Source organism: Bubalus bubalis, chromosome 5, assembly GCF_019923935.1.
Source record: "Bubalus bubalis isolate 160015118507 breed Murrah chromosome 5, NDDB_SH_1, whole genome shotgun sequence".
NCBI classification, from domain to species: Eukaryota; Metazoa; Chordata; class Mammalia; order Artiodactyla; family Bovidae; genus Bubalus; species Bubalus bubalis.
The window spans coordinates 130,621,114-130,633,951 of record NC_059161.1 but is presented as its reverse complement, the minus strand read 5'-3'; positions in this window follow the sequence as shown (position 1 = coordinate 130,633,951).

Sequence of the window (12,838 nt, the reverse complement as noted above, 5' to 3'; positions counted from 1 at the left end):
ATCCTCCTGGCTCCCTACTCGGGATGGGACTGAGTTCGCTTGCCCCCTCATTTGTGGGGAGATGCCTCGCCTGGCAGAGTGAGTGCCAGGTCCCAGGCCTCTGTCTGTGGGACGGTGGGTTCCACTCCTAACTGCAGGCTCTCCACGGAGACGCCCTCGTCTTCTGCCCCCTGCTGAGGCCTGGGAGAGAGGGACACACCCCCTCCCCGGACAGGGGGCAGTCCCGGCCCATGCATGCTGGTGCCACACAGGGCTGAATTTGCAGGAAGACTCAGCCACCTTTGCTCTTAGTCTCCTGGGACAGAAGCCACAACCCAAAGAGGGGCCCAGCTGGCCCCACATCTCCCCATCAGCCTGGGGTCCTCGCTTGGGTCTGCATAAGGTCTAGACTCAGGCCCTTGGACAGGAAGGACCCTGCCCTGGTCCTTTGTGGGGGACACCACCTCTGGTCACTTCAGGTTGGAGAGGACAGAGCAGGCCGCCGCCGCCTGCCACCTCTGGGCTGACCTGCACATCTGTGGGGAAGGCTGAGACCTGGTTGGCCATGCTGTGGAAGCCCCCTCCAAGCTGAGTAGCCCAGGCTCGCTCCCCACATCACTGACCCCCGTTCTCCCGGGTCTTCTGTGGCTCCCCGCTTGGGACTCAGGAGACGAGCAGGCCCGCAAGAATGTCCACGGCTCTGAGGCTGTGCCTGGTGAGTCCTCAGGCCCCTTGCCAGTACCCTCCGCACAAAGTGACCCTCAGGATCTTCCCAGCCCAGGACCCTGCACTGGGCACGTGAAGCCTTGTCTGTGGCCCCGACAACAGGAGCAAGACTGGGATGAGGAGGGCCAGGGGTGGCAGGAAGGCCCCGGCCCCACAAGCAGCGCCCGCAGTCACCCACCTCCGGGCCAGGTGCCAGCCCTTCCATCAGCCCCCGGGGGGCCGGGGGAGCGTTAACCCATCACAGACGCAGGGAGAGGCTGGCAGGGGCTGAGCGGACCCTCAGGCACAGCCCCCGGCCCGGGCTCGCTCCCTCTCCCTCCACCATTCTGTCTCTGGAGTTTTCTGGAGCTCCAGGAAGGAGCCACCCCCAACTCACTCCCCCTTCCTTCTACTGCCTGAAGGAGGCTGCTGTGTAACACAGGGGGCTCAGCTCCCCGCTCTGTGATGACCTGGACGGGCGCAATGCGGGGCGGGTGGGAGGAGGTCAGAGAGTGAGGGGACTCAAGTTCAGTTCAGTCGCTCAGTTGTGTCCGATTCTGTGACCCCATGGACTGCAGCATGCCAGGCCTCCCTGTCCATCACCAACTGCCGGAGCTTGCTCAAACTCCTGTCCATCGAGTCAGTGATGCCATCCAACCATCTCATCCTCTGTCATCCCCTTCTCCTCCCGTCTTCAGTCTTTCCCAGCATCGGGGTCTTTTCCAATGAGTCAGCTCTTCCCATCAGGGAGCCAAAGTACTGGAGCGTCAGCTTCAGCATCAGTCCTTCCAATGAATATTCAGGACTGATTTCCTTTAGGATGCACTGCTTGGATCTCCTTGCAGTCCAAGGGACTCTCAAGAGTCTTCTTCAGCACCACAGTTCAAAAGCATCAGTTCTTCGGCACTCAGCTTTCTTTATGGTCCAACTCTCACATCCATACGTGACTACTGAAAAATCATAGCTTTGACTAGACGAACCTTTGTCAGCAAAGTAATGTCTCTTCTTTTTAATATGCTGCCTAGGTTGGTCATAGCTTTTCTTCCAAGAAGCAAGGGTCTTTTAATTACATGGCTGCAGTCACCATCTGCAATGATTTCGGAGCCCAAGAAAATAAAGCCTCTCACTGTTTCCATTGTTTCCCCATCTGTTTGCCATGAAGTGATGGGACCGGATGCCATGATCTTCATTTTTTGAATGTTGAGTTTTAAGCCAGCTTTTTCACTCTCCTCTTTCACTTTCATCAAGAGGCTCTTTAATTCTTCTTCACTTTCTGTCATAAGGGTGGTGTCATCTGCATATCTGTGGTTATTGATATTTCTCCCAGCAGTCTTGATTCCAGCTTGTGCTTCATTCAGCCCAGCATTTCACGATGTAGTCTTTATATAAGTTAAATAAGCAGGGTGACAATATACAGCCTTGACATACTCCTTTCCCAATTTGGAACCAGTCCATTGTTCCATGTCCAGTTCTAGCTGTTGCTTCCTGACCTGCATACAGATTTCTTAGGAGACAGGTCAGTTGGTCTGGTATTCCCATCTTTTTAAGAATTTCCCACAGTTTGTTGTGAGCCACAAAAAGGTTTTAGAATAGTCAATAAAACAGAAGTAGATGTTTTTTTGAAATTCTCTTGCTTTTTTTATGATCCAACAGCTGTTGGCAATTTGATCTCTGGTTCCTCTGCCTTTTCTAAATCCAGCTTGAGCATCTGGAAGTTCCCGGTTCATGTACTGTTGAAGCCTGGCTTGGAGAATTTTGAGCATTACTTTGCTAGTGTGTGAGATGAGTGGAATTGTGTGGTAGTTTGAACATTCTTTGGCATTGCCTTTCTTTGGGATTGGGATGAAAACTGACCTTTTCTAGTCCTGTGGGCACTGCTGAGTTTTCCAGATTTGCTGGCATATTGAGTGTAGCACTTTCACAGCATCATCTTTTAGGATTTGAAATAGCTCAGCTGGAATTCCATCACCTCCACTAGCTTTGTTCATAGTGATGCTTCCTAAGACCCACTTGGCTTCGCACTCCAGGATGTCTGGCTCTATGTGTGTGTACACATGGCTGATATGTGTGTACACATGGCTGATTCACGATGTTGTTCAGAAGAAACTAACACGACGTTGTAAAGCGATTGTCTCGCAATACACAGAAGTGAGTGCGGAGTGCGTCCCACCACCCCGTCACCCGAGGAGCAGCCCACTCCAGTCACCGACAGCGGGTCCCACCATGCAGCGCTAGGCTAGCTGGCGGCCCCGGCCTCTGTGCGGGGTGGTGGGGCGGCCCTCGCTGAGTCCTTGGACAGCTGTGGGTCCAGGTCCTGATGTGAAGTGGGGATGATGATCACACGCTTTGGAGGACCATCGGGGGGTGTGTGTCCGGCGCCTGCAGGTGTGAGCATACCCCGCGTGTGCGTGTGCGTGTCTGTGGACACTCGTGCTCTTGCCCTGAGGGTGCAGTTGGAGTGCCAGCATGCGGGCATTAGGCTAGGGGGGCCACAGCCTCTCCGGTCCTCAGCTGTCCCTCTGTCCCCTTCCCTTCCTGGCCCCCGAGGAGGCTGAGGAGCAGATTCTCCCTTCTGAGGGTCGGTTAAGGCTCAAAACCACAGGCCTCCGTGGACCCCCACCTGTTTTTCTAAGCCCACCGTCCCTCCACCTCATCCTCCGCCGTCCCGTCACCCGCCAGCTCGTCATTCAGCATGGATTTCCTGAGCCACCCCCAGGCACCAGCACCGTGGCTCAGGCGACGTGCAGACAACAAAGAAAGAAGGAAGAAACAAATTTAAAAAATGATTAAAATTAAAATCATTTAAAATTAAATGATAGAGCAGTTGAGAACCTGGATGGAGGTAGCTGGATGGTTGGGGCATTCTACTTTTAAATGGTCAAGGGACATCTCAGTGTGAAGGTAACGTTTGTGCCAAGGGGGGTTCATCTGCTCGTCATCCTTACTTATCCACCCCATCCGTCCACCCATCCATTGTCCATCCGCCTGCCCACCCACCCCTCCGCCCACCCGTCCATCTGTCCCTCTGTCCGTGCTTTCACGCCTCTCTGCAGTCACACACTCACTCCCTGTCAAGTCCTCCCGGGTGCCTGGACTCAGCCATGGGTGAGTCAGTCTCAACCCTCAGGGGCCACAGATGGGGGAGGGTTGGGCAGCTCTCCCACAGGCTCTGGCCGCCGTGGGGGTCGGGAGGAGGAGGCAGCTGGGGGAAGCCCTGCACCGTGTGGCGTGTGAGGTCCTTGTGTGGCGTCTCCCCTGGCCTGTGTGTCTCACAGAGACGCTCTCCACCCACGGCGGGCAGGGCCTCCCCCACGCCACGGCCAAGCCAGGCTGGGAACTCAGTAGGCGCCCCTCGGATAGCGAGCGCCAGGCTGGCTGAGTCACCCTCCCTCGTCCTCCTCCGGCCAGCCCTGCTTTGCCGTTGGCTCCTCCACCCCAGCCTCCCTGGCCCGACCCGCTCATCTGCCCTAAGTCCACTCTCAGCTGAGGCCCTGCACGGGCTCTGGTTCTGCAGGGGGAGATCAGGGTAGCTTTGGAGGGCCAGCTGGGTCGGCCAAAGAGCTGGCTCAGCAGCGTTGGCGAGGTGGACGAGGACCCTGACCAGGAAATGGACACACAGCCCAAAGGACCAAGGACAGGCCGCCTCCCAGGTCTCCTGCCCCCTTCTCCCAGGGGCCGGGGACGCTCGCCTGGCTCTCTAGTGAGGAAAGGCCTGATGGCTCCTCAGATGCCCCAGCACAGACACCGTCTGGGCTCCTGGGGTGCACGGTAGCCTGGGGCCCCCAAAGGGTCAGCTGAGGGTGGCGGGCAGTGTGTGGCATGCAGGTGCCCTGGGAGGATGGGAAGGTCTCAAGTCGTGCTGATCAGAATCAGGGTGTGTCGGGCCCCAGCCCTCACTCCCCAGGCCAGCTGGGGGCAGACCCAGGTCCCGGGGATCCCATGAAGCTCAGAGGTCCCGACTTCACACCAGCAGGTCACCCAGGAAACCAAAGGATCAGGGTGAGTGTCTGAGGGAACACCTTTTAGGAGTGATTTCACCAAAGAGGGCCCCAGGCTGTGACCCCGCATCCTGCAACAGATGCGCTGGCAGTCTGGAACAGATTCAGGTCAGTTTCGTAAGCCGCTGGGGCAAATTCCCAGCAAAGATAACGCAAGGTGGCCCTGCCAGCTGGAAGCTGACCCCAAACCCCAAGCCTGACTTTTCTGCCCAGCACAATCCCAGCTGCCTGGGGCCCTTGTCACTGGGCTTTGGGTTCTGGGGCTGGTCCCTGAGGCTTCCTCTTGGAAGTGGGGGAGGCCCAGCAGCCAGTGGGAGGGTGGCCAGAAGGGACCTTGGGGTGCTTGCAGCTCTGACCACAATGCCCTGCGCTGAAGCCGACCCCTGCCCCACTGCCCGGAACAAAGCGAGTGCTCAGACTTGTGTGGCATTTGGAGGACACATCTTAGCCCCAGAGCATGTCCAGCAGGGCTCTGTATCAGCAGGGCCAGCCCTGATGGCTATCTGGAGACTTGTGACACGAGGGAGCGTGAGCCCAGCTCGGCGATATCAGCTGACCTAACCTCAGATGAAAGGAAACACGCGGGCAGCCGGATCTGGGTCCGGGGTGGGGCGGGGTGAGTGTGGGGTGAGGCTCCGCGGGCCCAGCCCCGGATGACCGGGCCCTGACCCGGGGCCCCAGCTGGTCTGCCTTCCGGGAGCCCTGCTGCCAACCCGCAGGTCCCACTGCTCTGGGCAGCCCTCGGGAGTGGAGTGGGGTGTCCCCTTTGCCCACGTGGTCCCTAAAGGGCTCGTGTGCCCCACCTGTGGACACACGGCCAGACACGCATGTGTGATACACGTGTGCGCCGCACCCCCCGAGGGTGCCCACACAGCGCACCCCACTCCCAGCGCGTACCTGGGACAGGAGGGCAGCGGCTGCCTGGACCTCGGGCTGCATTGGACCCTCTGCAGGAGGCCACCAGCTGAGCAGCAGGGCTCGACCCCAGGGCCGGGACCGCCTGGGCCAGCCAGCTGCTCAGTGAGCATCTGGCAGTCCATGGGGGCAGTGGGGAGACGGATGCCCCCGCCTCCGCCCGGCCTCGGGTGCTGTGGGCTCGGCGTCCTTGGCCTCCCCTGCCCAAGAAGGAGGGAGAGGAGGCAGGTGAGAGGCCGAGTCCCGGGCCGGCGGGCCCCCCTGCAGCACAGCCCGCCTCTGTCCTCATCCCCTAGTCCTCCTCCCCTCTCTCCCTGCCGCTGAACCCGGGCCTGGGGCAGCCCTCAGGGCTCTGCAGGAGGGAAGGGGTGAGTGGACACTCCAGCTGTGGAGCTGGAGTGGGGTGCCAGCTGGGCAGCTCTGGGGGCAGATCCCTGGCCTGGATGCTGACCACTCCCCCTACCCCAGCCTCAGTTTCTCTCTGTGTCCCTGACAACCTCTGGGCTCCTTACACATCTGGCCCGGCATGGGTCTAGGGAGCTGAGGGGTCTTGGCCAAGAGCTGCTGAAGGAAGGCGAGTGTGGTGTTTCCAGAATATTCTGAGGCCCAGAGACGGCCTATGGTGCCTGAGAAGCAGGGAGGGGGCCTCTGGGTCTGCACGCAGCCAGGTGGGCCCGTCAGCTTCTGCCTCCAGAAGCCCAGGGTGTGAAAGGAACGGTCCCTGGGGAGGGAGGGGGCTTTCCTTGCTGCGGGGTGGGGGTCCTGGAGGGCAGCTGGGGAGTCCATGGCTGAGCCAGGCCCCCTGAGAGCCCAGGCCTATGTTTCCTGGGGGCTGGCCCTGCCCCTGCCCGGCCCCGGCCCCTCGCCCACCCTCTGAGCCCCTCCTCACCTGAGCCACAGCCCTGCTTCATGCACCCACTTCCCTCTCCCCCACCCCCCAGTTCTTCTGACCTCCCCAGGCCCCCCAACTCCTCTGAGCTTTCGGGAAACTTGCGGGGACCCCTTGTTGTCTGGCCTCCCATTCAGTCCAACGTCCCACGCCGGGGCCAGGACCCCCAGAACTGGCTTCCCAACTCCCAGGTGCTTGGGTGGCTACTGATTATAATTTCAGAATACGGAGACTTGCAAGAAAGTGAAGCTCACAGTCCAGAGCCTGAGTCCGCCGCCGGCGCAACAGGGGCCAGTTCACAGCAGGCTGGTCTCGTCTCCTCCGGCCGCCGCCCTCCCTCCCGGTAACTTGCAGGCAATCCCCTGACTCCGCGTCATCTGCCCGGGAGCCTCAGTACACAGGGCATGTGGGGCCTCGGTGACCCTGAGGTCCAGTGCGTGCCCAGGAGGAAGGGCAAGCACTCAACTCTGTCCCTTTCTGATTAATTTTATTCCTTTTCAGAATAATGAGCCCTAGCCTCCGACCAAGGCCCAGTGAGGATTCTGTAGTATTCTTTTGAATAAAATGGATTTTAAAGATATTTGGTATATTTTAATCCATACTTTTTTTTTTTTTTTTTTTTACTTTATCACCTTGTTTACTTGGAGCATGAGGCAAAAGAGAAAAAAAATATGCATCAGCTTCAAATGATCATCATTTTCCATTTGATTGCAAAGCTGTCTGTGGATCCTGGCACTGAAAACATCTTAAACTCTAAGAGCAGCCTTTACACAAAAAGTTAATGTAAACCATAGATTAGAATCTCTGTAGGATGAATTCATATTGCCATATTTCAAATAACAAGCAGAAAGAATGACTACAAAAAGAAAAAAGAATGGTTATGGAGGACCCCAGCCATAAGGTCTTATATTAAAGTGAAAAGCACTTGAGTTAATAATACTGTTAATTGGAAAGTTTTGGTCAATAACAATCTTTCATATAAAGCATCATTTTTCCTGCCTGTAACGGGTTTTCATTTTACATTTCCATCTAACCTATTGTATTTGTAGTTATTTAAAAGCAGATGTTTCTCCTAAAGAAGGCTCACTTTACGTGTCATCTTGCTATTGCTGTTCAGTCGCTCAGCTGTGTCCGACTCTGTGACCCCATGGGCTGCAACACGCCAGGCTTCCCTGTCCTTTCCCACCTCCCAGAGTTTGCTCAAACTCATGTCCATTGACTCAGTGGTGTTAAAGAACCATCTCATCCTCTGTCATCCCCTTCTCCTCCTGCCCTCAACCTTTCCCAGCAGCAGGATCTTTTCCAGTGAGTCAGCTCTTTGCATCAGGTGGCCAAAGTATTGGAGCTTCAGCTTCAGCGTCAGCCCTTCCAATGAATATTCAGGACGGATTTCCTTTAGTATTGACTGGTTGGATCTCCTTGCAGTCCAAGGGACTCTCAAGAGTCTTCCCCAGAACCATACTTCAAAAGTATCAGGCCTTCTTTATGGTCCAGATCTCACATCCATACATGACTACTGGAAAAACCATAGCCTTGACTATACAGACCTTTGTCAGCAAAGTGAAAGAAACATCACTCAGCTGTGTCTGCTTCTTTGTGATCCTTTGAACTGTAGCCCACTAGGCTCCTCCGTCCATGAAATTCTCCAGGCAAGAATATTGCCTGGATATTTGCCTTTATCCAAATATCCCTTGGATATTTGCCAAGGGATTGCCATTCCCTTTTCCAGAGGATTTTCCGACCCAGGGATCAAACCTGGGTCTCCTGTGTTGCAGGTGGATTCTTCGCTGTCTGAGCCACAGGGGAAGCCCATCGGCAAAGTGACGTCTCTGCTTTTTTTACGGTGCCTAGGCTTGTCATAGCTTTTCTTCCAAAAAACAAGTGTCTCTTAATATCGTGGCTGCAGTCACCATCCACAGTGATTTTGGAGTCCAAGAAAATAAAATCTGCCACTGTTTCCATCCCCCCCCCATTTATTTGATGTATCATTTTTATGCAATGAAATCCTTACTTCTTTCTGATGAGACAACTTTTCAGCAGTCAGAACTAGAAAGTAGTCTTATTTGGAGAAAATAGCTGAGGAGTTTATGTTAACATTCCCAATTCAAATTTAAGGATGGGTTTGCACTTTGATTTCCTATTTCTCTCTCTTTTCTCTTGTACTGAAAATCCTGGTTTCTAAGAAGTTTAACATGACACACGTACTACATATATTACACATATATGTCATTTCAAAGCAGCAGCACCAATATCGATACTAACGATGCGACTCTCGGGGTTCCTTTCGTCTCCGGAGCGCTGGTGCAGCACAGATAACGTTGTACGCCGCACCACAGCGTGGCTCAGCTCGCTGAGGGACGTTCTGGCTGCTTTTACTCTTTCGCTCACACAGATAAGGGCTTCCCAGGCGGCGCTAGCGGTGAAGAAGCCGCCTGCCGATGCCGGGGATGTGAGAGACCCAGGTTTGACCCCTGGGTCGGGAAGATCACCTGGAGGAGGCGACTCGCTCCAGTGTTCTTAGCTGGAGAATCCCATGGGCAGAGGAGCCTGGCGGGCTCCAGTCCAAAGCGCCGCAAAGAGTGGGACAGGACTGAAGCAACTTAGCGCACACGCACAATACGAATAAGCCACAACTCGTGGCCTTGCGCGTGTGTCGCTTTCTGTTTTTCCTGAGTGTCTGTGGGCCAGTTCCTAGACGTGGAACGAACCAGCCCAACCGAATGATGTGAGCGCTTGTCCTAAAGCCGCCAGGACCCCCTCTGGCAGGTGACATGCCCGAAACACCTGCTCTCCCTCGGCTCCGCCCACGGAGCCTGCGGGAATGCCTGGACTTTTGCCCATCAGATAAGAAAGCAAGGCTCTCTCTGTGTACCTTCAAATTTACATTCTTTTGTTCCCCGTGACGTTGGGCATTTTTTCCACAAGAACAAAGATCATGAATCCCTTTTCTATGAGCTGTTCACGTCTTTCACCTGCTTGTCCACAGGAGTGTCTCTCATCTTCCCGGTCTTGGACGTTCCTTAGGTATCAGTGCCCTTAACCCTTGACCTGTGCTGCTGTTCATAAATTCTTCTCCAGGTTGTCATTTGTTTGTTTTCCTTGGTTGATTTCAGTTATTGTCTCTGGGTTTCAGCCACAGTTGGGGATGTTTTCACTATGTAGTTTGTTGACGAACTCGTTCATATTTTCCTGTAGAGCCCACACGCCTTCATTTCAGTTTTTACCGTGAAGCCTCTGAGCCACTCAGGGTTTACCCTTGTGCCGTGTGTGCAGGATCGATCAACTCTATTTTTTCCCTTTCTCTTTGACTCTCCAGTTGTGCCAACACCGCCGATTAAAAGTTCATCTTCCTCCTGCTCAATGGGGTGTGGACGTCCTTACCCTTCTCTCACACATGCCTTCATCCGGAAAGTATTGACTGAATGCCCACAGGTGCCCTGGCTGTGCCCGGGCCCTGTGGAGGCCACTTCCTACCTTCTTCTGGCGGTCTGCCCGCTTTGTGTCCTAAATGATGTGCTTCCCAGCAAGGCCCTGCTGCCTCGGCCGCCCTGAGTCTCCACGTGCCCGGCACAGTACGCACCCACTTCATTCATTCCTCCTGCGAATACAGGCTGTGCTTGCCTCACCAGCCGAAGTGTGGGGACTCAGAGGGAAGGGCCGAGCTGCATCCGGTCCAGCAACAAGAGCTGACTTTCTTTTTTCTCCCTCTGGGAAGGAAAACATTTTCCCTTCTGGTTTTACTCCCTAAATAAATGAACTAATTTTAAAAAAAAATTATTTATTTATTGTAATTAAAAATTTTTTAAATTTTAATTACAGGATAATTGCTTTACAATGTTGCGTTGGTTTCTCCTGCACAACAATGTGAATGGGGTATAAGTATACATATATCCCTTCCCTCTTGGGCCTCCCTCCACCCCCATCTCACCCCTCTAGGCTGCCACAGAGCGCAGGGTCAAGCCCCCTGTGTTATATAGTAACTTTCCACTAGTGATCTATCTTACACATCAGTTCAGTTCACTCCCTCAGTCGTGTCCGACTCTTTGCGACCCCACGGACTGCAGCACGCCAGGCTGTCCATCACCCTGTCCATCACCAACTCCTGGAGCTTACTCAAACTCCTGTCCATTGAGTCGGTGATGCCATCCAACCATCTCATCCTCTGTCGTCCCGTTCTCCTCCCATCTTCAATCTTTCCCAGCATCAGGGTTTTTTCCAATGAGTCGGTTCTTCACATCAAGTGGCCAGAATATTGCAGTTTCAGCTTCAGCATCATTCGTTGTAATTAATATTAAGGGCTGATCTCCTTTAGGATGGACTGGTTGGATCTTCTGGCAGTCCAAGGGACTCTCAAGAGTCTTCTCCAACACCACAGTTCAAAAGCATCAGTTCTTTGGCACTCAGCTTTCTTTATAGTCCAACTCTCACACCATATATGACTACTAGAAAAACCATAGCTTTGACTAGATGGACCTTTGTTGGCAAAGTAATGTCTCTGCTTTTTAATATGCTGTCTAGGTTGGTCATAGCTTTTCTTCCAAGAAGCAAGCATCTTTTAATTTCATGGCTGCAGTCACCATCTGCAGTGATTTTGGAGCCCCCCAAAATAAAGTCTCTCGCTGTTTCCATTTGTTTCCCCATCTATTTGCCATGAAGTGATGGGGCTGGATGCCATGATCTTAGTTCCTCTGTCTTTTCAATATCCAGCTTGAACATCTGGAAATTCATGGTTCATGTACTGCTGAAGCCTGGCTTGGAGAATTTTGAGCATTACTTTACTAGTGTGTGAGATGAGTGCAATTGTGCGGTCGTTTGAGCATTCTTTGGAATTGCCTTTCTTTGGAATTGGAATGAAAACTGACCTTTTCCAGAGTCCTGTGGCCACTGCTGAGTTTTCCAGATTTGCTGGCATATCGAGTGCAGCACTTTCACAGCATCATCTTTCAGGATTTGAAATAGCTCAACTGGAATTCCATCACCTCCACTAGCTTTGTTCATAGTGATGCTTCCTAAGGCCCACTTGACTTCACATTCCAGGATGTCTGCTCTAGGTGAGTGATCACACCATCGTGATTATCTGGGTCATGAAGATCTTTTTTGTACAGTTCTTCTGTGTATTCTTGCCACCTCTTCTTAATATCTTCTACTTCTGTTAGGTCCATACCATTTCTGTCCTTTATTGTGCCCATCATTGCATGAAATTTTCCCTTGGTATCTTGGGAGATACCAAGATTTCTTGAAGAGATCTCTAGTCTTTCCCATTCTATTGTTGTCCTCTATTTCTTTGCATTGATAGCTGAGGAAAGCTTTCTTATCTCTCCTTGCTATTCTTTGGAACTCTGCATTCAAATGGCTATATCTTTCCTTTTCTCCTTTGCCTTTTGCATCTTTTCTTTTCTTAGCTATTTTTAAGGCTTCCTCAGACAACCATCTTGCCTTTTTGCATTTCTTTTTCTTGGGGATGGTCTTGATCCCTGCCTCCTGTACAAAGTCACGAACCTCCGTCCACAGTTCTTCAGGCACTGGGTCTATCAGATCTAATCCCTTGAATCTGTTTCTCACTTCCACTGTGTAATCATAAGGGATTTGATTTAGGTCATACCTGAATGGTCTAGTGGTTCTCCCTATCTTCAATTTAAGTCTGAATTTGGCAATAAGGAGTTCATGATCTGAGCCAAAATTAGCTCCCGATCTTGTTTTTGCTGACTGTATAGAGCTTCTCCATCTTTGACTGCAGAGAATATAATCAATCTGATTTCGTTATTGATCATCTGGTGATGTCCATGTGTAGAGTCTTCTCTTGTGTTGTTGGAAGAGGGTGTTTGCTATGGCCAGTGTGTTCTCTTGAGAAAACTCTGTTAGCCTTTGCCCTGCTTCATTCTGTACTCCAAGGCCAAATTTGCCTGTTACTCCAGGTATCTCTTGACTCCCTACTTTTGCATTCCAGTCCCCTATAATGAAAAGGATAGCTTTTTTGGGCATTAGTTGTAGAAGGTATTGTAGGTCTTCATAGAACTGTTCAACTTCAGCTTCTTCAGCATTACTGGTCGGGGCATAGACTTGGATTACTGTAATATTAAATAGTTTGCCTTGGAAACGAACAGAGATCATTCTATCGTTTTTGAGATTGCACCCAAGTACTGCATTTCAGACTCTTTTGTTGACTATGAGGGCTACTCCATTTCTTCTAAGGGATTCTTGCCCACAGTAGTAGATATAATGGTCATCTGAATTAAATTCACCCATTCCAGTCCATTTAAGTTTGCTGATTCCTAAAATGTCAACATTCACTCTTTCCATCTCCTGTTTGACTACTTCCAATTTCCATTGATTCGTGGACCTAATATGCCAG